Genomic DNA, 24,649 nt, shown 5'->3' with positions numbered 1-24,649 from the left:
AGCCTCAGAAATAGCACTAAACCGCACAGACACAAAATCACTGCTCTTTCCGTTCAGCTTCCATTCTTCCCCATTCTAACACAATCTACCAATAGAGGACTGCAGCCACTAGTAATGTATCAGTGCAAATAAAAAAGTGTGGTGTGAAAAATTAGATAGGTTCTCAATGGTTATACACAGAGGACATAATAATAATTTCTGGTCACTTTTAGAAGTAAATTAGCAGTGGGGAAAATCTAGCCTTGTATTACTGTTCAATCAAAACAATATTTGAATTATTTTAGGTAGAAGCTTTAAGCATTGTAATGTATTTTTCTTTCTGCAGTCTTAGGTATGACTGCAGACTGAAACTTCAAATTCACATTCAGGCATACCCTTGACAACCTATCAACCCTTTGCATAATAAGAATATATTTACCTCTGCCATAAAAATAACCAAGGACTTTAATACCACCACCTTCCTTTAGGCAGAATGCTCCAAAATCTCTCATCCTCTGGGATCCACTGACTTTTAAATAATGCCTCCTAGTTCTAGATTGTCCCATAAGAAGCAGCATCCTTTGCACAGCTACACTATAATGCTATCTCAGGATCTTGCATGCTTCAATCAGGTCACCACTTACTCTTCCAAACTCAAGGAGATGAATGCCCAGCCTGTCCAAACTTTCCTCATGAAACAAGTCCATCTCTTCCCCTCTCGTTCCAGGTATTAGTCTAGTGAACATTGTCTGAACTATGTCCAACACATTCTTGCTTAAATAAAAATGACTAATAATGTGCACGTACTCCAGAAGCAGTCTCATCAGTGCCCTGTATAACTAAAGCATAACATCCCTACTTTTGTATTTAAATCCTCTTGTGATAAATTCTAACATTCTATTAGCTTTTGCAATTAATTGCTTTATCCGCATTCTAGCATTTTATGATTCGTGCATGAAAACACCCAGATCCCTCTGCATTCAGAGATGCTAAGAAATCTCTAACTATTTAGATTATATGCTGCTTTTTTCATTCTCCTTTGTCTCACAGACAATTTCACATTTTCCTACATTATACGCCATTTGCTATATGTTTGCACACTCATTTGACATTTATTACCAATACCCCAAGGCATACAAATAGGTTATCATGAGTGTATTCCAAGGTTAAATCATTTCTAGGAAGCTCTCATAGCTAGGGCCCCACTGTCCAAGTGATTAGGCTTAATGGTCCATCACTAAAATTTGAAAAGCACTGATGGTTTCTTTAATATCTATTTGGGACAGGAGATGTGAATTCTTCATCTTTCCAAGAGATCTTTGTCTTCAGTGGATTCAAAAGCATACCATTTCCATTCCAATGATTTGGAATATCCTATATCTAATGTACAGCAATGCAAATTGCAGCTATTTTTGGCAGAGATCTCAAGACGCCTTTTGTTTCTTTGTTTTTAAGAGTCCCTGTTTTTAAAACTTCAATTCCATGTCATCAGCAATGGATTTAAAATCATTAATTGACATGAAACATATTTGAAATGCAAGAGCTGCTGGTCACATCTGCATACTATTACCAAGTCAGCCTATTTCCAACTCAATAAAAGTCTATCTCATCCTTCAAAATACTTAGCAACCCAACGCTGACACTCTGAGTAGCAAAGAATTACACAGATTCACCACTCTTCGACAGGCAACAGGTGGGTGCAGCCTTGATATAATAAATCAAATATTGACTTGGGAGGAAGAAAATTTCAGGTGTAGATCTTGAAAGGTTAGACTGGTTTAGGATTGCAGCTACAGAATTTCAGCGGAGTAGATAACTTACTAATTCTTTTGCCAGACTGAAATGACATTTAGCTATGTATAATAAACAAATGGCTCAATGTGAGATTTTGTAGCATTCTTAAAGCATGCCCCTCAAAGTATGAGCTATGTGGAGACACCCAAAGATGGGAGGAAGGGGCCGATTGGTGGCAGCAGAGAAAAGCACAAAATTTTCGTAAAACCTATCTTCATAGTCTCTTGAATAAAATGTAAAAGAAAGATTTTCAAGAGTCCACAGAAGGAAACCTCAGATGTGCGCCTGGAGGAGGAGGCTTGCTTTTCTCTGAAACCCTTCTCAAAGTAAGCTAATTAAAAATCTCACCGTAAAAAGGACAGTTCTTAAGAGTGTTGTCTCTTAGAATGTCAATCAACTGTACGATCTCCAGGTAAAAAGACTTTAGTCAACTCTAACTGATCCAGGAAGGCTCCAGTGTGAAAAGTCATTTCAGCTGCAGACCAACTTTGGAAAATCTGTGAATAATTCATTTTCCTGATTTTAACTGTTACTGGGCCAATTTATTCCTAACACAGCTCTGCAGAGTTTTTGTATTCCTTTCCCAGACTTGGAGGTTTGTACTATATTTTCAAAAAGGGTAATTGTATGCATTTGCACAGTTTACACTCTTTGTTAAATAATCTTCATATCTTTGCTTGAGAAAGTTTTGTTTACAATGAACTAGTTCTTTACTTATTACATAAAGAAACAGGCAGACTCATTTCTGATCCTGGGCTATAAACAATGCTGTATATAATTGGCAATATCATCTCCCTTTTTTAAATTGAAACATTGCTGTGACCAGTGAAGACTGAACAAGGAAAGCAATCATTTCAACCCTCCTAACTCCGTTGTAATGTCACCAACTAATGAGAATGACATAGCTAAGTAAATTTGCAGTGAAACTGGAGGGACGTATATGAACGAGCAAATATTTGGGGTTGGTTAGCTCAGTTGGAAAGATAGTTTGCAAAGCAGGGTGATGCCAACAATATGCGTTCAATTCCTATACCAGCTGAGGTTATCATGATGGTCCCACCTTCTCAATCTCACCCCTTGCCTGAGGTATGGTAACCCACAGGTTAAACTACCACTAGTTATCTCTCTCTAATGAGACAGCTGATCAATGGGACCATGATGACTTCACAGAACACTGCTCGTGGGGAATATTAATTAATCCTAATACAAGAGTGGGATAATAATATTGCAAATTTCACTGAAGAGTTTCTGTAGTGTGTTGAAGACATTTTGTTGACATTATATTTCAATCCCAACAAACAAAAACATTGCACCCAATTCAGGGCACTTCACCAGAAAGGATAAGGAGGTTTCAAAGATGGTGCAGGAAAGATTTGCAAGAATGATTCTGGGGATGAGAGAAAAGAATGCTCAGAGGAGATTTGGTAGAGGCATTCAAAATCATAAGAGCTCTAAGGCAGAACAGACAGAAATAATTCCCATTGGCGGAAATGTTTTTTTTATTCTGAAGAGAGTGACTGGTTAAGTTCTTGAAAGTACTGCCTGAGAATGTAGTGGAGTTAGATTCAAGTGCAGCTTTCAAAAGGGAATTGCATAATTTCCTGAAAAGAGAAAATTTTCAGGCCTTGGCAAAAGATCAAGACAAGCTAAATTGCTAATTCAGAGGGCTAGCACAGACACAACAGGCTGAATGGATTCCTTCTGTTCTATGACTCCATGTTAGAATTAAATCACTGTTCACACTATAACTTGGTTGAAGGATTCACCCTGGATATTGCAATATGGGTCACAATCTCCCTGAGTATAATTACTGGCAAACATTAGCTTAAAACCCATTGTTTCTAGTTTAACAGAAGATGTATTACATTGGCTATCAGATTCCACGTGGGAGACATCTCATAATTGTTGTCCTTTACCTGATTAGTCTTATTGTAAGATAAACTGGAAAAGTGCCTTGAAAAGACAGGAGATCACAGGGCTAAAAAGGGAGTTGAGGCATCGTTCCAACTGTGGCAGATTGCTAGGACAATATGGCACCCCATGAAAAAGTACACAAAGTGGGTGACCAGTGTTTTCCCAACCCATTCAGAGGCAGAGTTGGAGGCTCAGGGATGGTGATGATCAACCAAATGGATGTGATGCAAATTTGTAACACAGCACATCAATCTGGCTCCCTAACACGTTCCCGTCTCTGGGTGACTTTCCCCAAGGGCTGGGCTGAGAGTGGAACTAGCACTCACTCAGAAGCAGCTAACATGTAATTAAGACACTGAAGATCTCAATGCCATTGTCAGAGTGAGGCAAGTTTCCCATCAGTGCTTCAGCCACCTGTTATGTCAGGATACTGTCAAATCATCAGACGTGACTTCATCTGGGAGGTGTGAGTGCATAACAATGGAGGTTTTTTTAAATCATTTGCTGGCAGTAATTCACAAAGCGCTGCCATTTCTGCCAGTTCATGGAGATAGATGTCTGATGCAATGGCTTCTCTTCTACTGAAGACAGCTCCATTTTGCCATTGCTGCTCCAGGCCCCTGTGCAGGGGCAATTCACTCCATGAAGGTAGACACACCCATAGACTATGAGGAATGCACCTCCTGTCTCTAGACTGACTGTAATTAGGCAGCAAAATAATTGGTTAACTCCTGTAAGATCGTGTTGGGGTTGCAGGAGGTCAGCCCTTATCAACCAATATGATTAAGTCTAATGTCTGAGGTTTTTATAAGTCTGGACTGCAGCCAGAGATTCCTTTTTCATTGTTTCAGCACCAGTTCAAACGGTGCCAATTTTATTAGGTGATAAATGTTTTTTTTAAAAAAATATGGGCATCAGCAAAGCATGAGTGAGCTTAATTATACATCTTCATATTTAACTGTATTTAAAATGGTCCAATGCCAAAATCAACATTTTTCTTTAAAAAAAGTTGTTCATTCTTTAATTCATGCTACTCACCCACTTAAAACAGGCATAGTCGGGATTTTGTACATTGCTTCTTAAACTTTTGTTTTTTGAAAATGTGGTTGATGGTGAATTGCAGCATTTCAAGTCTTTTATGCTTATCATATACATGTACTAACATTATCTTAGGTACATCACTTCCTGCCTGCCAAAGTAATTTTACAGTTACCTTTATCCAGCAACACTGTTGAATACAGCAGCTACTTCTATGGCACTAAAAATGTTTAACAAGGGAATCCCATTCATGAATGTGCTAAAGAATTTGGAGGACAAAGGGTTTAGATAAGGGCAGAGAAGCAGCTTCAACCATGCCTTAGGTATTTGTCATTTTCCTTGTTTCATCTCTGGAGCAGATATGAGACAGCCACACCTAATCTGTCTAAACAGATAAACCTTAGGTCAGACAAGAAGCTATTAGATTTAGACCATCCAGTTCAGCTTCTATGCCAAAACGTGCATAAGAACAGCAGCTTCCATGATCATTTTATCTGGTGCAAAGTCACATATCTGGTAATCTATTACATCCAACTACACAATTTCAAGGCTGGACCTAATAAGTTCTCAATAGTTCACTATTTTACACCACAGTTCCTACTTGCCAAACCAAAGATACTAATGTTGCAACACATTGCTGGGAGAAGGGTGTTGTGTTTTGATATTGTGTGAATCAAGTATCCAAATTATCTATATTAAATAGCATCACAATAGAGGAAGATGACACCAAAGGCACAGCCGGAAGTCTGGATTTCGGAAGAAGTACAAGCGGAAAGAAACAAGAAATGTTTGATAGTGGTATACAGCTGTAGTGAGTAATGTATCAATCATTGTTTAACAAGACTTTGATGTGGCTCCTATAAATGTGTTCTTTCATGAAGAGTCCTATAGTATTAAACACAGTCTCCCAGTCCCCAAAAGCAGACAGAACCTGGTAAACAATCACTCTCCTAACAGAGATAGTAGGAACTGCAGATGCTGGAGAATCTGCGATAACAAGGTGTACAGCTGGATGAACACAGCAGGCCAAGCAACATCAGAGGAGCAGGAAGGCTGACGTTCATGCCTATCAACAGATTGCTGATTATTCTAATATGTTCCTTTTGCAAGTAAATTTCACACTTCAGTTTTAGGAAATGCATCCAGTTTATTCCCCTATGACTGTATGGGTTTAAAGTATGCAGTATGTCCCACGCAATCTTGTGTTCCTTGTTTTTCATTTCCATCCAGCAGGATGGTAAGCATGGAGGCTGTTTTAATGGAAGAGTTCTTGCCAAACTGATACAGTACATCGTGATACTGTGTCATTCTATGGTTCTGCAACTACTGTCATCATTTTATGGTTTGTGACAACTAGCTTTACATATTCACTACTTACCACTCCTTCAGTCTCCCAGGGCTTGGTAGAGTTGGATGCACATAGCATCATAGAGAGATGTAGTCTTGCCCATGCCTCCTCAGTTGTTAAGTTCCCAAACAACCACAAAGGAGCATGAAGCCCAAAATATTCTCAACCCAGTCTCATCCGCTCCCAGTCACAAGTGACAGCTTTCTCTAATTTTGGGGCTCGTCTCAAAAGGCTCAGCCACCATGTCTCTAAGGGAAAAGTACAAGTATACTTTGGATCTCTGTCATCACGGATACCAGTGGTTCTACGGTGGCCTACAGATTTCCACACCCCATTTACACAACTGGATAAAATTCAAAAGTAGCAATTCCACAGAGTTTCTGAAATACCTTACAAGGAGCTCAAAACTATCTCAAAAGAACTGCCTGAAGAGTTTCCGTCAATCATTGAGCACTGCTCTATAGGTAACCCCATCACACTCCACATCACCATCAGCCCCTTCCCCCCTCCCAAAGTGGAAAAGAACCCCTATATCAGCAGGTGTAGGAACAGCTCAGCCTGATCTTCTAAGATATTCTGCTCCAAGATAGTCACTTCCACTTATTTCTTCCTCCATATTTGTGATATGTTTTTCACCAGTTTCTCTCCAAATTATCTCCATCTGATTTCCCTGAGGTGCATGTATCTGAGCAGGTACCTGCATGCTCAGGAGTATATGACCCATGGTCATGAGATGGTGCAGCTTCCTGCTAGTGTCTGGTGGCAGGGACATCATCTTGGGAAGTCCCTACATAAAAAGAAAAGGAATAAATGTTACTATGGTGCCTGTATTAAACGGCAGCACATAGAGTCCAAATGGCATCATATTGAGCGCCAACTGATACTGGACTATTTCATCAGCATGTTAGTGGCTGATTTAAAAAAAAGAGAAGACAAATATTTATAGCGCACGCCTTATAAGATTTGCCCCAACCAAGTTCTACCTGACTTATACCAATCATTTTCTCAATGCCTTCAACCTGAACTAATCATTCATGCCGATTCTAAAGCTTGAGCCTGCTAAAGAAGACTTTGATTCTATCTAGCCTTCTCATTTAAATATAAACACTTGCTTTCAAAGTTTGGGGAAAAATGCAGCACCTCTCAATGGATGACTTAACAATAGTTTAGGATGTCATACTGACATGGTGTCAAAAATGTTTTCAATGTCACATGTTTCAATTTCAAACTGAAACATTATTTATATGAAAGTGCAAGTGTGGGAAGATGCCAAGGTTTTGCTAGTGTCCTCAAAAATAAAATTAATTTGACTGACAAACTGCAAACAACATTTTTTTTTTCCCTTGACAAGCTTCCTCATCACTGAAAACATCTTTGTTATCTGCATCCATGATCTGCAGGGATGTGAGGTAGACTGACTTGATGAACCAATTCATCTTGGTGTACATTGTGAGGAAGCAACACTTTTGTGCTGCAGTGGTAGTGTCTCTACCTCTGAACCAGGAGACTCGGGTTCAAGCCCCACCACCCCCCCTTCGCCCACCCTGCTCCTGAACAGGTTGATCAGAAAATATCTAGCATTTTTTTTTTTAAAATGGGGCTATTGTTGCACAGTAGTAGAATCCTGGCCTCTCAAACAGGAGACCCAAGGTTAAGTCCTACCTGCTCTAGAAGAGTGTAATAATATCACTGAACAAGTTGATGAGAAAGTATGTATGACTGTGATACAAGAGTGGCTACATTTCAAAAGACAAGCATTAGCTGAAAAGGAATATGCTGAGGCTTTGCCAAGGCATGGAACACAGGGTGACATGGTGGCAGAGTGGAGGGTGGCATGGTGGCTCAGTGGTTATCACTGCAGCCTCACAGTGCCAGAGACCTAAGTTCAATTCCACACTCAGGTGACTCTCTGTGTGGAGTTTACACATTCCCCCTGTATTTGCGTGGCTTTCCTCCGGGTGCTGAATGACATCAATAAACAGGTTGATTAGAAAATAATTTAGCACATACTTGAAAAAGCCTTTAAGTGAGGCTGTTGTGGTGCAGTCGTAATTAACCCTACCTGAGCCTTGAGACCTGGGTTCAAATTCCATCTGGCTCCAGGAGGTGTGTAACAACATCTTTCAACAGGTTGATTAGAAAATACCTTAAGAAGACTATTGTATTTAAATTGACGTTTTGTTTTTAGTTACAGTGACATTTGAAAGAGCTCCCAATTCATTAATGTGTTCACTAATTTCACATTTACTCTAAAGGGTTAAATGACTGTCATTTTAACAATAACTCAGTTGGCAGCATTCTGGCTCTGACTGCAGAAGATTGTCATTTCAGATCCCATTCCAAAGACTTGGGCATAAAAATCTTGACTAGCAGTCTTGTGCAGTATGGAGGAGTGTCAGGAGTGTTGGTTTTAATGTCTTATCTGAAAGACAAGGTCCTAAAAAAAAAATCTAAACCTCTCGGATCATCCCACTTGCCAGTTGTCTGTTTTTTAAACATGTATGCGAGCTTGGGTTTGGGCCACTATACACAATCTAGCAGGATCCCAGGGACTTCCTTTTGTGGGGCTGAAGTACATCACCAGCAATGATTCATTGCCCAGAGCAGTATAAAGAAAGACTGAAAGGCCAGTCATGGCTCAGGAGGTAGCAATCTTGCCTTGGTATTAGGACATTGTGGATTCAGGCCTTGTTCTGGTTGCTTCAACACAATAGCTGTACAGGAACACTGAGGGCTGAGTATCTCAGTTGGTTAAATGGCTCACATTTGGTTCTGCCCGATAGTAATACATGGGTTTGATTCCTACAGATGGGATCCACCTCCATTTCCACCCCCTGAGAGTAAAAGATAATGACAAGCCACTAAAAACAAGCTATGAAGAAATTAGCTGAGGGTGAAGCATCAACAAACAGTGTGCCAACTCCTGCCCCATTGGTAGGTGGATTGAGAATCAGAAGGCAGAGATTTAAAGGTAACTAGCCAAGGGAATAATACCAACACAAGAGACTGAGGAGCTGAAATGCATTCTCAACCCGAGAAACATCACATTAATTTAATGAGTTCTGTTAAGTTTGGCTATAGCTACTGTTATTGATTTGAGATTTTTGCACCCTTTAATGTGGTGTTCCTTAGTTCATATTCATCTGATTATTGTTCATTCAAAAAATTATAAAGACTGCTGGGACACTGGGTGTTGGTTAAGGAGGAGGTAGACATTAGAAATAGTGCATTCTGCAAATAAATCTTACATTAAGTAAAATATTAGCATCAGATTTCTTACTTGACCCTTTGCCTAGGAGTTATTTAACAGTCATAGGAACAAAGTAGGTCACACAGCCTTTTGAACATGAACCACCATTCAATACAATCATAGCTGAACATACATTTCAAAGCCTTTTGTCCCCATATCTCTATAGTCACTGGTATTTAAAAATCTTTCAATGCTTACTTTAAACACAGTCAAAGATTAAGCTTCCACAGTCCTGTCCACTGCTTTTGTAGCTTTCATTTCAACCACCTCTCATTCTTTGAAACTCTCAGGCTCAGTTTCCCCAATTTGTCTTCAAAGGATGCTCCTGCCATCCCAGGAACAAGTCTGATGAACCTTTGCTGCACTCCCTCAATGACTCTTTGTGCCTGATTGAGACACTCAGCTTTGAAAACAGGGTCCCCTGAGAGAGTCGCCCCAGCAACCTACCACTCCCCCAATTCCCATCCTGCCCTCATACACCTGTGGCATGTGTTTCTCATTATCTGGGTCTCCAGTACATACATTAGTGGTAGTTACCATCAGTCACAGTGGCATTGCCCACAGCAGCAAGTTGCCAGCCTTTGACTGACCTGCTGCTCTCAGAAGGACAAGATTTCTACCATTGGTCACGCAAGTGCCTGAATGGCATGCAATACTCTAGCAATCCTTCCCTAACCGCGGTGACAAAGGGCTCTGAATGGCTCTCCAATCAAAAGGCAAGGCCCCTATTACCTGGATTAAATTCTGCCTAGGGAGTAAATGTAAATCAAATGAGGGTGGGGCAATGGGTTAAGTGACATACAACAAATCACTTGCCTTAAATGTAGTTGTCTTTATTTTTAAAATGTACCTCTCAGCAACAACCTAATTCATCCTAAATCCCAGAGGATACTTTTTTTTTATTTCTACAGCTGACTTCCCTTTTCCTCACTCTAAGTATCATGTTAGTTCTTTTCAACTAGAGCAGTGATGCCCAAGGCAATATACCCATAAGGATAAGAAAAAAAGACAGAAAATTACAATGCACTCACCATTTCTTCTAAAATAGAACAGATACAAATATGTACAATTGTTAACGTTTGACAAAAGCTTCAACTGCTATTTCTAAATAATAATAAAGATGATGCAAGAATTTAAGGTTTACCATTTATCACGTAGAATTGTATTTATTTTTTTTCTAACATGAAAGTACAATCCAAATAAATTAGGAAAAAACTTCCAGCTGCTTCTGTACCCGCTGTTGTGACTTTCCTGTTTGGCATAGACAGCAGAAAGTTGATCAAGATTAGAAGACGCAATATGATGGGCAAATTTTTAAAATATTCATTCTGGGGCCAGAGGAAATAGAGTGCTTTTCCAGATGTCACAATAAAAGGTTAGGCTTAGGTAGACAAACAGGAGGCTGGAAGAACACAGCAAGCCAGGTAGCATCAGGAAAAAAGGAGAAGTCAACCTTTTGAGTATTACCCTTCTCCAGCTCTGAGGAAGGGTGATACCCGAAACATTGACTTCTCCTTTCCTCCAGATGCTGCCTGGCAAGCTGTGTTCTTCCAGCTCCTGTTTGTCCACCTTGGATTCCAGCATCTGCAGTTTTTTTCGTCTGTAAAACTTTGGGCTTCCCCTGTTCCAGCTTCCATACTCCCCTTCCCAAATCCCATCTGTGGAGTATCATTTTGCCAGCAAGGGTAACTTTTCCGCAGGCAAGCAAAGTCTTGCCACCCAAACATCTGTCTTTACCCACCAGACAGCTGCCTCCTGTTTTGTGTGGACAGCTCATCAAAAATTTTCAAACATGGCCCAGGAGTCAAAAATCATCTGGGATTCATACTGCCAAAGTTGAAGGGTTTGATGTTGATCTCACTCCACATTAAAACTAGACTTAGAAGGATTAAACAAAAACCAATACAATTATGGAGAGTAATCCATCTATGTTCATCAAATTCCACTATGCCTTGAATAATCTTCCTCTCTTTCTCGATAACCCAGAATCTGGCCAAACCTGGGCATGAAGCATTGGTTTAGCTCATTGCTGGACGGTGGCAGTGAGGTGTAGAGGTACAAACACATGGAGATACACGGCTAGATTTTCACCCTACAGCTGAGTAATGGTCATGAGGAAATTTCCCAGCTCTGTGTACTCACCTCAGGTGCATCTGTTTGTCAAGGCAGGACTTTCAATCCAGAAGGTGATATTTGGCAGAGGTTGGGAGGAAACATAAGAGAAAGAGAATGATAGGAGCAGAATGATATTCAGCAGAGTTCTAGATGACCTCAAGTTTATGAAAGTAGAAAGGAGGAGGCTGGTTAGGAAAGCAGCGAAATAGTCAAGAGTGGTTGTAACAAAAATAAGAATGACAGCTTCATATGGAAATGAGTTGAGGCAGGCACAGAGTTGCACACAGTACAAGAGGTGAAAGAAATGTCTGCGTGATGGCACAGATATCTGGCTGGAAACTCATCCTGAGGTGAAGTATGACATCAAGGCTATGAACAGATCAGTTCAGCCTCAGATTGTTGCCAGTTGGAAAGACAAGATCTGTAGCTATGGGTAAAAATGTCTAGTAGAAATGAAAGACAATGTCTTCTCAATATTTAATTGGAGGACGTTTCTGCTCAGTTAGCACTTGATAAGCAACGAATGTGGAAGAGTCCAGAGAGGGTAGCGGTGGTGAGGTAAAGTGATGTGTCGTCACTATACATGGAATTCTTTATTTTTGAATGATGCCGCCCAAATCAGCACACAGATGAAAAAGAGGAGGAAGCAAGGATAGATCCTTGTGGAAAACTAGAGATAATGGTGTGAGATCTTCAACAAAACAGGTACATAATGCACAGTGACTGACTACACAGAGGAAAACTATTAAAACACTTGATTTCTATGTGTCTTTAAACACCTAGATGTTGTCAAATATTATGGAATTGTTTACTATTCTGATATCATTTTTTTCAGAATCTCAACCTTTGTGGTTTCGTATACCACCAATGATAAATCAAATATTGTTATATTGTTTGAACTTTATTTTAACAAGCTATTAGATTTGGATTTTGAGTTATAATTTCTTTACTCAAAGAAACACATAACAGCATAATTTTAGTTATACAGTTGGTACTCCAAGGTCAAGTGCTATATTGCTCTGCTACTTAATACTGCATGTATGCTATAATTTAAAATATTTAAATATCCTTAATACACATCCTACTCCACTTCATAATGATCACGTATTCCCATGGGAGACTTCTTTGATGTGCACATAATTTCACAATGTTTTCTTAAAGTAAAAAATCTGCTGCATGCTTTTCTAAAAAACATTAGTGCAATAGATAATTATACTGTATAAAAACCCAGATTCAGTGCATTTAGTTTTAAACATTGCTGGGTTATTTAATCAATAAAGTGAAATGGCATTCATCCAAAACTCCGCAAAGAAGAGTACCATAACAATATGTTTTATCAACCTTGATACAGGACCATCTCATATTTAAAAGATGTCAAGTGATGGCAGCTGGCAAGCCATAAGGCTGTCTGAACACTGTCTCTTTGAATAAGAACACTGAAAGAACCACTCATTGGCTTTCTATTCACAAAAAAAGATTCAACAGAATACCAAACCAAGAGGTCTTGTGGATAAAAGGAAATACAATGCTACCAAGTCCGATTATTTTATCCAATAATTTTGTTATCTCTTAAATAATAGTCCTTTTGCACAGAGATGATGTGGTGGGAAATAGGCAACTACTTTTTAAAAAGGGGAAAGTGCCTTATCTGTATCAATTTTGTAATTCTGTTGAACAAAGATATTCTTTAAACTTACTCTATTCACTGTGGAATATGCAATTATCCTCAATTCATCGTCTAGACATAACTGTTTCAGACAATTTTAAGACCCTCGCAACAAGCATACTGCTTTATGCAGGCAAGGTTAAATCGGGAGTAGATAAATTAGCAAAGAACATAATAAAAGGAGTAATAAAAAGAACTTTATCCTCAATGCCTTCAAGTTGAGGCTAAATTAGATTTCTTTGAAATGCATATCACTTTAACTAGGTTAGTGAATGTTAGCAGCTGTCAACATCATAACAAAATACAAATACAATTCTTCCTTATCTCTTTGCTTCCATCTGCTGCCTTGTTATTTACCTTCCTCGATTTACTATGCAGATCTAAATAAGGGATATGAAGAAGGGCTTACAACACAATGGCTTCTTAAGCTTCTTCAAGATATTTGAAACCAAAACACTGTCATCAAAGACATGTCTCTAATGAACTTTCCTGTCGAGGAGAGTTTGGTATTAACACTGCTCTGAAAAGAAATGTCTACAAATCAGATTTGCCTAGGAAAGGAAATGCTTATGAGACTTGATGAGATGAACACATTGCAGACACTCAGCATGATCCATGTGCCAGCCTGGAAGCAGGGGCGGGGGGGCAAATCCTCGGTGCATTAAGAGTTAATATACGTCCTTTCGATAAAATAAGTTTCCTTTCAGACCATTCGAGCTGTCAAAGCACAGAAAGTTGGTTGACAAGGTCAGAAGGTCAAAAAAAAGGTTCAACAAGTTGTTTCAAAAGGCATCCAAGGATTTTAGCTGTTGGTCACAGCTAAGTGGACACTTGATCAAACAAGGCAAGCCTGTTAGCAACTGATAGATCACAGCTATTATCACAATCAGCAGCTTGGTTGATATTATTTTCCTCTTTATTTCTAAGGGTTTTTGGTCTTACCATCTTTAGTGAAAAAAATTAGCAGCAATTTCATGGTGCCCATAACTTAATTTATGATGACAGCTCATAACATTTGTTTCTTTATTTCACGTTTGGATTCTTCCAGGAGCGATCAATAGCTTTATAAGATAACTCTTCCAGTCAATTGGCTAAAAACAACTCCACTGTGCCACCTCCCTTCTCCGGCTCCTTTCTTGAATTATAACTGAGACTAAGCAATTTACTTTTTTTTAATGCTGCTAGCCTAGGCAAGCAGTCACAATTGAGGGATATTATTAATAATGAATTTCTTAAGATTCATTAAACCATTTGCTCTAAATTTGTAACAAAACATCACATTGCATTTACCCTGAGTTTGCTAGTCAACACATTGAAGACAATGACTTTAATCAAGGTATCCAACACAAATTTCCATAATAGTTTTTAAAAATCTCATTCATGAAGGACCTGCTTTAAATATGCCCACACAATTCTTTTTAAAAATGTTTTAATCGCTCATGTTTTAATGTGTAACATCCCTTGAGCATTTAATGTGGATCAATCAGCTCCAAACCCAAGTAGACAAGTTGCAGGCTTGAATGCCTAGAAATCATGCTTCGGGCTCAGCAGATGATGAAACTGAGGTATACACTGTGTGGCAGCCCCACATGGCAGCCATTAGCTTCTAGGCATGTCAGATTTTTGAATTACCCTGCAGTCAATGACAGCAAACACCTTCCCTTTGTTTTTGCCTCCAAATACAAATGCTGCCTCTTCGCTCCCCTCACCCCCTGCTTGCTCATCAAACATTGCAGGCAATCTTGCAGAAACCATGCCGCGACAGAGGCAACATCTTGTAACCACGGTACTAAAATCACAGTTGTCTTTTTTTGCTAGATTTCTTTCCAAATGGGCTGTGTTCCAGGCTCATTTGCAACCACAAGAGACTGTCGCAGTTCCTTGTTTAATGAAATGGCAAAACAACAGATTTGCATATATAAAAAACAGGTGTTGTAACAGGTTTGACTCCTCTTGACCTAACTCATGTTGGAGAAGTCTATCAGCAACAGCTGTCCCCAAGGTGTCTGGGCTCTGAAGAGCTCTCAAAATTCTACCATCTGCCCTACTATTCGCTGAAAAGTGATGGTTTAGATCAGAAACCAATGAATAAAAAAAACTTCACTGGCTTTTGACCGCTTTAATAGATCCTTTGTGTGAATATTCCACACAGGTGCTATAGCAAAACCAAAATACAGGAATATTATTATTTATAAACCACTATTTTTAAAATTTGTTCAAAAGCATTAAGACACTTAGTTACATTAGTGATTTGTTGAAGATTGTCTTTTGTAACTTGAGAAATATAAATAAATAGACACACATTCAAATATTAGACTCTTCAGGAACAAACCTGAGCCTGCACATGACCCTAGATGAGTGTTGTGACTTGTTCCGGAGCTATGCTAGCAGAAGGTACAACCATATGCCCCAAGCCCCAAGCTGGATGCTCTTTCCATAGAATAATGTGCTTGTCATAAGATGTTAAAGTCACAAATCTGTGTTTTTCCAAACAGGTTTTGCAAGTTCTATCATCAAGTTAAACATGTAATAAAATGAATGCTGTGATAATAATTTATTATATTTAATATCAATTTTATTATAAAAGTAAAATACCAATTCCATTCCTGGCATGAGTTTGTAATAAGCTAGACAAGATTATTTACGGCATGGTGTTGCATCATTTGAGACTGTAGTATGATGATATTTAAAAACATGATATAGCTTGAAATTAGTCAAAGTTGTCCATGTACTCCAGGAAATTTGCAGCAAAAAAGACTGATGATATTAAAATAAATTTTCCAAATGGTTCAGCAAAAGTTGCAACTATCCCCACCTCATTTTAGGCTAATTCTAATCAAAATTATTTATATATAGAACAATATTAAATGAAATATGAGACATAAAGTTTACGGTGGAAGTTCAGCCAACCAGAATTTACATTTCACCACACACCAAAGTTGTACACTTAGAATGAACATACTGCTAGTGAGGACTACCTTTAATCACAGCATCATGGATTTTATGACTTTAATATTCAGATTAAAAAGTCTCAAAAAGTGAGCAGAATTTACTCCAGTGTGACTGCAACCATTGTCATTCACAATAAACCCTATCTCCTCCCACCTGTCCAATTCTCAACTCTACTTGTTTCAGTCTCTGTAAATATTACAACTATATATAGTGATTGTATATAATTATATCAAATATTTTACAAAAACATCTTTCCTCAGTGTAGATTATGTACAGAAATTACATCAATAAATACTAGATGCTGAGTTTTATGTGGTTTGTTTCATTAACACTGAAGGCCATGAATAGTTTACATCCATTATTTTGCTGTTTTCAATTTCACTAAACTTTTTATAATACACCATTATAGTCAAACTCTATTAGATGATAATGCATACTGAATGATTGTGAAAATCATTAAATTATACTGAACAGAAAGTGCCAAACGTTTAACAAACCACCAGTGTTAATAGATTTTACAAGATAAGTTTGATGCAATATTTTCATTGATGATGGAAAATTTAAATGGAGCAAACAACTGAAAACATTGCATCACAAGTTCAGAAAACTTCATGAAGTTTCATGATGCCAAACGATTCTCCACTCAGTTAATGACATGATGTAATGTAAACAGAATTAATATCTTTTAAGAAACATAATTTCACTTAAGATCTTAAGTTTAAGGATAATAATATTTTCAATACTTCAAAGACAAAATCCAAGAGGAGAAATGTCTATGTGAAACAACTTTCTGCATGTCTAAATCCCATATTTATAAATTTATCAGAAGGCCATTTGTATTCCTGTTCAGTAGTCCAGCATCTGTGCTCAAATCTGTGCAGTCAGTTGGAGCTGATTCGGCCAAATTATACCGTTTCTATGGTGTAAGTCACCAACAAAAGGCAAATTGTTTAAATTTTTCATATATGCTTAAACAAGTACTAATGTCAGTTATGTGCAACAATGCCATCAAGTCATGTGCAATGTGTGGGTTGAGTCAAAGACAAGTTCTTCTATTTACACAGCGGTGTTCAAATGATTACTGGCAAGAAAGCTGACCCCACCAAGAACTGACAGAATTGGAAACATTTGTGTGCCAAGCAGACTGGTGGAAGATAGATTTGCATTTAAAATTATCCACAACATTAAATTCCTAATCTCAGTCTCATCATTGTAATGGGAACTGACTGGAAGATGACAATTGTCTCACAGTAACAAGTCCAGTTTGGGACATCTTACTTTAGTAAGGATATGGAGATCAAGGAGAGGGTGAAGAACAGACTCATCAAGATGATGCAAGAGCAAAGGCTTCAGTTTGGAGGGAACAGTATGAACTGGTTGCATTAAACCAAAGTAAATGTTAAGAGGGAAACTGATAAGAGTTGTTCAAAATTATTACAGGTTTTGATAAATTAAATCAGGAAAATCTATTTTGACAGCTCAGTTAATCTGCAGAAGACCAACATTTATATAAGTTGAAGCACAAAAGGGAAAATTTGAAATAACCTGTTATATGCAGAGTTTGTTTGGAAATGGAACTTATGGTGTAATGAGATTAAATGATGATGTAACTGGTCAAATGACTGATTTCATTGAGAGAGAAGCTATCAGTCTAGAATGAGCATGTGAAGAGAGAGGTCTTAGATATTATGCGAGGGAGCTGTATTCGAGAAGCTACTATGTAAGTAAAGGAATGTTACAGCACATAAGGAGTTGAAGAGCTTTGCTTAGTGCAAAGAGCAAATTGGCTCAGGCACAGTGTATGTGCAGACACTCAGCCCAAGATAATCCAGACACGTATATGCAGGTATTGACAGCAATATTGGCTTAAAAGTACAAAATAAAATATGGTGGCAGTTATGAAAAGAAACTTGTGCCAGTATCTAAACTTAAAGAAAAGTCCAAAGGATTTAGCTGAAAAGCAGCATTCGCACAAATCTTCCTACCGCTGAGCAGACTCTGAGATCTATGCAGAATCGGAATTCAAGGCCATAATCAGTGTACTGACAGTAATTCACAGAACATCACAGCAGCTGGGTGCATAGCTGAGAGGGACCACTGCACAAAACTTAAATCTCAGAAAACAGGCCAAGATCTCAGAAGAGTTCCGAGAGAAAAGTACTGGAAAAGAAGATGCTTGAAGGCAGGGGAAAAGACTTCAGAAAGTCTTTCATTAGAGGGCAATAGAGCAGGAAGGCTCTGAAGCTTAGGAAAAAGGAACCTCAGAAGACTTTATGACCTAGCAACTACATCATTAAATTGAAAATACATCAATGGAAACACTTCCATACTAAGAAGGAAACATCCAAATGGTCAGTGAGGCACGATTGTCTATAGGGATAGCAGGTTCGGTAGACACTTTGTCACTAACTCAACCATTTGATGATTTGAAGGCCCAGCTGAGGCCAAAAGTGAAGGCTGTAGAAGCAGAAGTTTCCATGTGCAATAACGGTTTCAGACTTACACATGAAGGAGCAGCAACATCAAGACAGCACTTTTTTTTTTATATGCTGTAGCTCCAATAGCTGATAATATTCCAGTAAGATAAACCACAGAACAAAGGACAACAGAGTATGATGTATTGATTAAAACATTTGACATGTACTTTAGGCCATAAAAAATTTAGTTATAGAATGGACAAGCTTTAATCCGTGATCTCAGTTTTTAGGAGAATCAATAGAAGCTTTTGTAATGGATTTATATCATCAGGCAGAATATTGCAGTCTCATGGCTTTGAAACGTAAATTAATCAGAGGCTATATAGAAGTTGTCAGATTTCCCTCATTCTAAGGAGTCCCTAACACCGGAACAGTGGCAATCTAATTCACAGCACAGACAGAAATCGAGTCCAAAATCAATCAGTATGCATGGAAACAATGGGGGTTCTTCTGGCAATAGTTGGGGGGGGGGGGGGTAGACCCCAAAATGGTGCTGTCACCATCCTGTAAGTCTGCCAAAACGTCAACACAGTGTAAATTGACATCGTCAGTTAACAGCACTTTCACCAGCTCAAAAACACAGAAATGGGCCTGCAAAAGGCAAATTTCCAGAGAAATGGTAAACATGCAACAAGAAAAAAGTTCAACAAGTTAAAGATACAGAACAATATGTGTAGGCAACATTTCAAGTTGAGGTCAAAGAAAATCAATACTGATTCTAGACCATCAATTTGAAGGTACTCGGCTTTGAAACAAAATTTAAACTTGATGCAGGAGCAGCTGTTTCAATATAGACAGTTAGTTTGCCATGGCTGAAGCCTATGAGTCAGGCCAGCAAGCATAAAATCCTAAAGTCCAGGAAAAACAAAAGAGATATTCAGGATCAGGAAGAAATTCACCATTTTTGAGCCAAAAAGTGCAACTGCATATGATTTTCACAGGATGCAGATAAAGCCATGCCTAAAATATATCAACCAAAGTACAGAATGGTGCAACTATTCCAGTCAAGACACAACACCAATCACCCCAGTGTTAAACTCAAGCAAACCAAATGTTAATCATTATAAAAACTCAGTAAGTAAGTAGAAGAAATGTACTGGAATAAAGTAGACCAAAGGTGAGAAACTTAGGGGAAAATGTGGAATGCTCAGAGTCCTGTAAATGATTGCTTGACTCTGACAGCAAGAAAGAAGATACCATTGTAGAATAAGCATGTAAAGTGACAGGTCTAATACAACTGAAAATAATGACTGTGATATTATATCATTATTGCTTGGGAACTTGGATTTGAAGGTGAATAAATGATATATAGCTTTAAGTTTGTTTTGTGCTTCTATACTGTGCATGTTAAGAAAGGAAGGACATAATTTCAGTTCCAGTTTAGAGTTCTGTTAGTAGTGATGGGCTGTCTGGGAGTTTTGCTTTTAAACTGTATTTAAATGACCTTTTTTTACATCCTTGAGGTGAATAGTTCAGTGCATTAGAAACAGTTGTAGAAGCCAGGAAGAAAACTAGGCTATTGCCCAGCAACAAGATGCCCTATGAAACAAGGAGACAGAGACAAAAACAAATTCATTAAGAAAGATGGTGTACCCTTCAGATAGAATATGGTAATTCAGATAGAAATTACCTATAACAGTATCAGTGCTGTTTAGCAGTCTCCAAAATAGTCAGGGTAGAAGAAACATCCTGAGTGGTTTATAAGTCAGTGAGAGGAAAGCTCCAGTAACCAATACACTTTTGAATATATAATAAATCACTGAGGCTTTTTATCCCTTGCTCATCAGAATGAAGGCACAAGAAACTGAAAAGGAGACACCATTTTGTACAGCATGAGCAGAGGGTGCTAACTGTTTGGACCATAATTGCCATGAAGGTGCTGCAAGAACAGTTAACCGTCAAATTTAATTCTCAGACCAGGAGGTAGATTCTGATGGGTCAGGCCATTGCCATAGGATACAAGTTTGTCTGCTGCCATTAATATATTTTTGAGAAAGGTACAATGTATGTACAAATTCATTTTGCCTACATAAAGCAGGGCCCTGAGTACTTGTGTGGCTTTGAGCACATGCAAATGCATCACACTGTGAGCCCAACTGATGATCTCAAACTGGTTTACAGTGTAACTCTTGGCACAGTCTGGCTTAGTTAATAAATGATTTCCAATAGCAGAATCACATCTGATGGTTGATACACTTTTCTGAAATTTGCAAGCAATGGCTGGTTGAGCATGAACAGTGTGAAGCCAACTACAAATGGCTAAGAAGACACCTTGTCTGATATAGTTCTTGTTGCATCTCCAAGCCAATGATGCCCCAACTGATCAACACCCTCATCTAATGCTGTATGAAATGGTGTCTCTTACATCTATTTGTTATATCCCACTTCCGATGAGTGCAAGACGAAAATGTTCAATTTCTAGTCTTCTTTTGGAAATGGTTATAAATAAAAATATCACTGCATACACTCAGTAGGTCTGGCAGCATTTATGGGAGAGTTAATGCTTCAAATCAACAGCCTCTCTTCAAAACTGGAAAACGTTAGAAATACATCAAGGGTTAACAAAGTAAAGAGGTTGGAAAGGACAGGGTGGAGGTGGGGAAAATGAAAGGGAATTTCCACGATAGAGTGGAAAGCAGGACAAATTAAATGACAATCCAACCATTGAATAGACAGTGGAAGACAGAAAAAGATGTTAACATGACAGATAAAGAAACAAAAAGATGAGAAGTGGAAATGAGAACAATCAGTAATATTGCAAAGAGCTGCCATCTAAAAATGGGACAATCGTCTTGATAGAAGCAGCTCATCAAAAAGGCCAAATTTATGATAAAATTTGAGATTTAATTACTACCTTCAATCTACTTTCTGGAATTGTGTACAGAAATAAAAATCTTGAATATTCAAGTTACTCAAATAAGGAAACCAATAATTCAGGAATACTTCAATGACAAAAGAATTATGTACATTCTGCATTTATGTGGGATTATTTAAAACACCAGTCGGCATTCAGATAACAGTTGCTTTAAAAAATGAGAATAAAATTATACACACTTTGAATTCAGCTAGGCCAATTGACCCACCAGATATTGGCACTGGCTCAGTAGTAGCACTCTGAATTTTTGTGGTAGTGGGTTCAAGCCCCACTCTAGATACTGGAGTATGTGATCTAGGATGGGACCTTATACAACACAAAGGGAGCACTGCTATGCTGGGTGCAATGTTCACTGTAGTTTTTCTTTGCAGTGCATGACATCTTTCTTCCAGTACTATAGAGATTGCTGCTTCATCATTCAGTTTAGAGCAAACATTGTTGGTGCGATCTTTCAGACTATGTGTTGATCAAGATCCCTTCTATCCTCACAGCTGGATGTAATATTCTACAGCCTGATTCAAGGTAAATCTGTGAAGTCTTCTCTCATCCAATGCACAAAACAGATGATTTAGTACTTTATTTCATTTATTTGTGTTTGCAGCCCATAGTACAAACAGATACATAATTGGCTGGAAGGTGTGGTGAGCTACATAAATGCAATTCTTACTTTCCTTCTTTAAGATACTTTGTAACACTTCAAAAAATACTTAATTAAGTGCTAAAGTACTTTGAAATGTTTGGTGGTTGTGAAAAGAACTGTATAAAGTCAAGTTGGTCTTTCTTTCCTCTACTTCTACTTTGCTTCCAGTAACGTTTATCTTTCGTCCAGATTCAAATTCACAAAAGACCACACCATTATCCTCTGAAAATCAAGGCTACAGCTTTCCTGCACTCTGAATATCCCTGTACATTCCAACCATCACTGATTCCCTATAACCTTCAATGCACTAGTTTAAAAATCCTCCCTTTGTTTACAAGTCCTGCCATTTTCATCTAATGCCACGCCCTCTGCAATTTCCTTCAACACTATCTTCTAGCTTGTTCTTCTACACCTGACTTCTGCAAATTTCTGATTCTTGCCCTCCATTATCGTGGTTGCCCACTTCACGACATTCTGCCTCTTAAAACCTGTCTTTCTACCTTTCCCCAGCTTCAAAACCTTATTTTTCAATCATACATGTGGTCATCAATCCTGACATTTTTGCCTGCAATTGATAGCTATTTACTTTTCTCAATGAGAAAGCAACCTATGGTACGGTAGGACTACAGTGCCTTTCCTCAGCAGAGTGCCTAGATATATGCAGCTATGTTAAGGTTTTATCTTCACCCATTCCTCCATCCCAATATCCCAAATTTATATCTCAACTATGTTTTTTTTAAATTTGAAGATTAATTAAATTGAGAATAATTTCAGTTGTTTCCAGAAGCTTCTGATAAAACGAAAAGACTCTGCTAGTACAACAATAATGCACTCATCAACTTTACAACAGGATTGCCTGCATTCCAACATGATAATACAGAGGAAAATTAATAAATTTTTAATTTGCTGTCCGGACAAGTGGATACTGCCTGTAAAATTACAAAACATACATGTTGATATCATTATACACTTAATAAGCATGTAACTAAATGGAGTAGACTGAACCTGGAAGGCAAGTCAGGGGTATTGCATAATCTGCAGGCTAACAAAAAGTTTTCTGAATGCAAAAACTAACAAAATGAATTTTGGCTTTTAAAGCTTGCTCCTGGTTATTTCCCTAATAAAATTTCGATCTGCAATTATTCTTAATCAGAATGTTAGCTACTACTAAATAAATGTATTACATCATGTAATATCACACAGCAGCTGTTCCACTGATCAAAACTGATCAAGTTCTAAAATATGTAAATATTTTAAAAAATCTTTGCCATAAACCACATAATAATTTTGATCTTCCTTTAGACGTAATATGAAATGCTATTTAACTACAATATACAAGATACTCTTGCAAGGTATAGAAAATTGTTCACTGCCAAAATTACATTTGTGAATTTTAAGGGCATCAAAAAATTGTAATGCCTTAGTCATTGAGTGTCTGGCTGGAGATTAATTATTTTTGCTTTATGGTTATGTATTTGCCCTCCATCTGAAATTCCAAGTTAACATGCATTAAGGCCAATCACACAGATTTATTGTAGGTAAGTGTTTTAGAGTTTTATCATGAACAAGCAACAGAAGAAGCAACATTAATCATATTAATCAAAATGCAAGGCTATAAACTAAACTAAATTAGTGAAATGGTTTTACATTTTCAGATACATAAACCAGTAGTCAGACTGTAATAATGAAACAATTACTGAACATTTTGCAAACTATTACCTTTGGGTAACATGTATACCAAATATATTCTCATGTCCAGATTTTCATCCTCAAGGCAGGAATCGTAAGTTGGACCATTTCTCAACCTCATGATCCCATCTCTTGCTTGACAGTGAATGCCCAAACTTCTTTCATCACGAGATGACAGAGATAGGCTGGAGCCACTGCTGTCTTCCTTGCAAAGCAGGATGGAGGCAGAAATGGAGAAGGACAAATGTCAAGGTAGACAAGTTAGAAGGACCCTCCCTGGTTCCCTTGTTTAGCTGATCAGGCTGGTGGCTGATTGTGAGGCACCACAGCCCCTTATCCATCATGGAACACCTCATCAATCTATAGCCCATGCCTACTCACCACCATTACTCCATGCCCAAGATTCCACTTTGTGTAGAATTCCTGAGCACCTTATAACAATAATAGGAAGTCATTGAGAGGTTTGTGAAGCTGTCAAAATAAAGTCCTTCACAAACCACTTCAGCCACAGGAAAAGATTAATTTACCAGAGAAAACTGACATCAGAAAATTTGAACATTAATATTAATCAATACTGATCAATTTAATGGTCACTCATCTCTTCCTAACAAAACTCTATTACTAATCACTATTTTTAAAACACATTTGACATATCATACACTATAACATAATGACATTTCGAGTTGTCAACACGACTTGAAATTAGCTGACAAAAGGGTTCTTGATTTCAGACTAGGCTTCCCCCATGGTTCATTACTCCTCTGAGATACTGTGATCCACACCTTATGCCAAAACGGGCCTGATTCCGTGAAAGATAGCAGGAGGCCTAAAACACCAAGCCCTGTAATGGAGTCATCGAGAGTAGGAGTGCCGCTAAAAATGAGACATGGCAGGAATGGGTGCAGATTTCTC

The 24,649-nt window shown here is 38.2% G+C and overlaps 1 protein-coding gene across 4 annotated transcripts in view; it reads right to left on the bottom strand.

Annotated features, from left to right (window-relative positions):
• Window positions 1-24,649, bottom strand: part of foxp2 (forkhead box P2) — a 746,195-nt gene that overhangs the window by 679,555 nt on the left and 41,991 nt on the right. Inside the window, exon 2 of one of the 4 annotated variants that reach the window (XM_048607717.1) lies at window positions 6,771-6,860. The exons of the other annotated variants lie outside the window; for them this stretch is intronic. The gene's annotated coding sequence lies outside the window, so the exon portion shown is untranslated. The remainder of the gene's footprint in view (window positions 1-6,770; window positions 6,861-24,649) is intronic. 4 annotated transcript variants of the gene reach the window in all.

Source organism: Rhincodon typus, chromosome 18 (assembly GCF_021869965.1).
Source record: "Rhincodon typus isolate 14 chromosome 18, sRhiTyp1.1, whole genome shotgun sequence".
In the NCBI taxonomy this organism is placed as follows: Eukaryota; Metazoa; Chordata; class Chondrichthyes; order Orectolobiformes; family Rhincodontidae; genus Rhincodon; species Rhincodon typus.
Note: the sequence above shows the minus strand (reverse complement) of the source record. Positions and strands in the feature narration are given on the sequence as shown.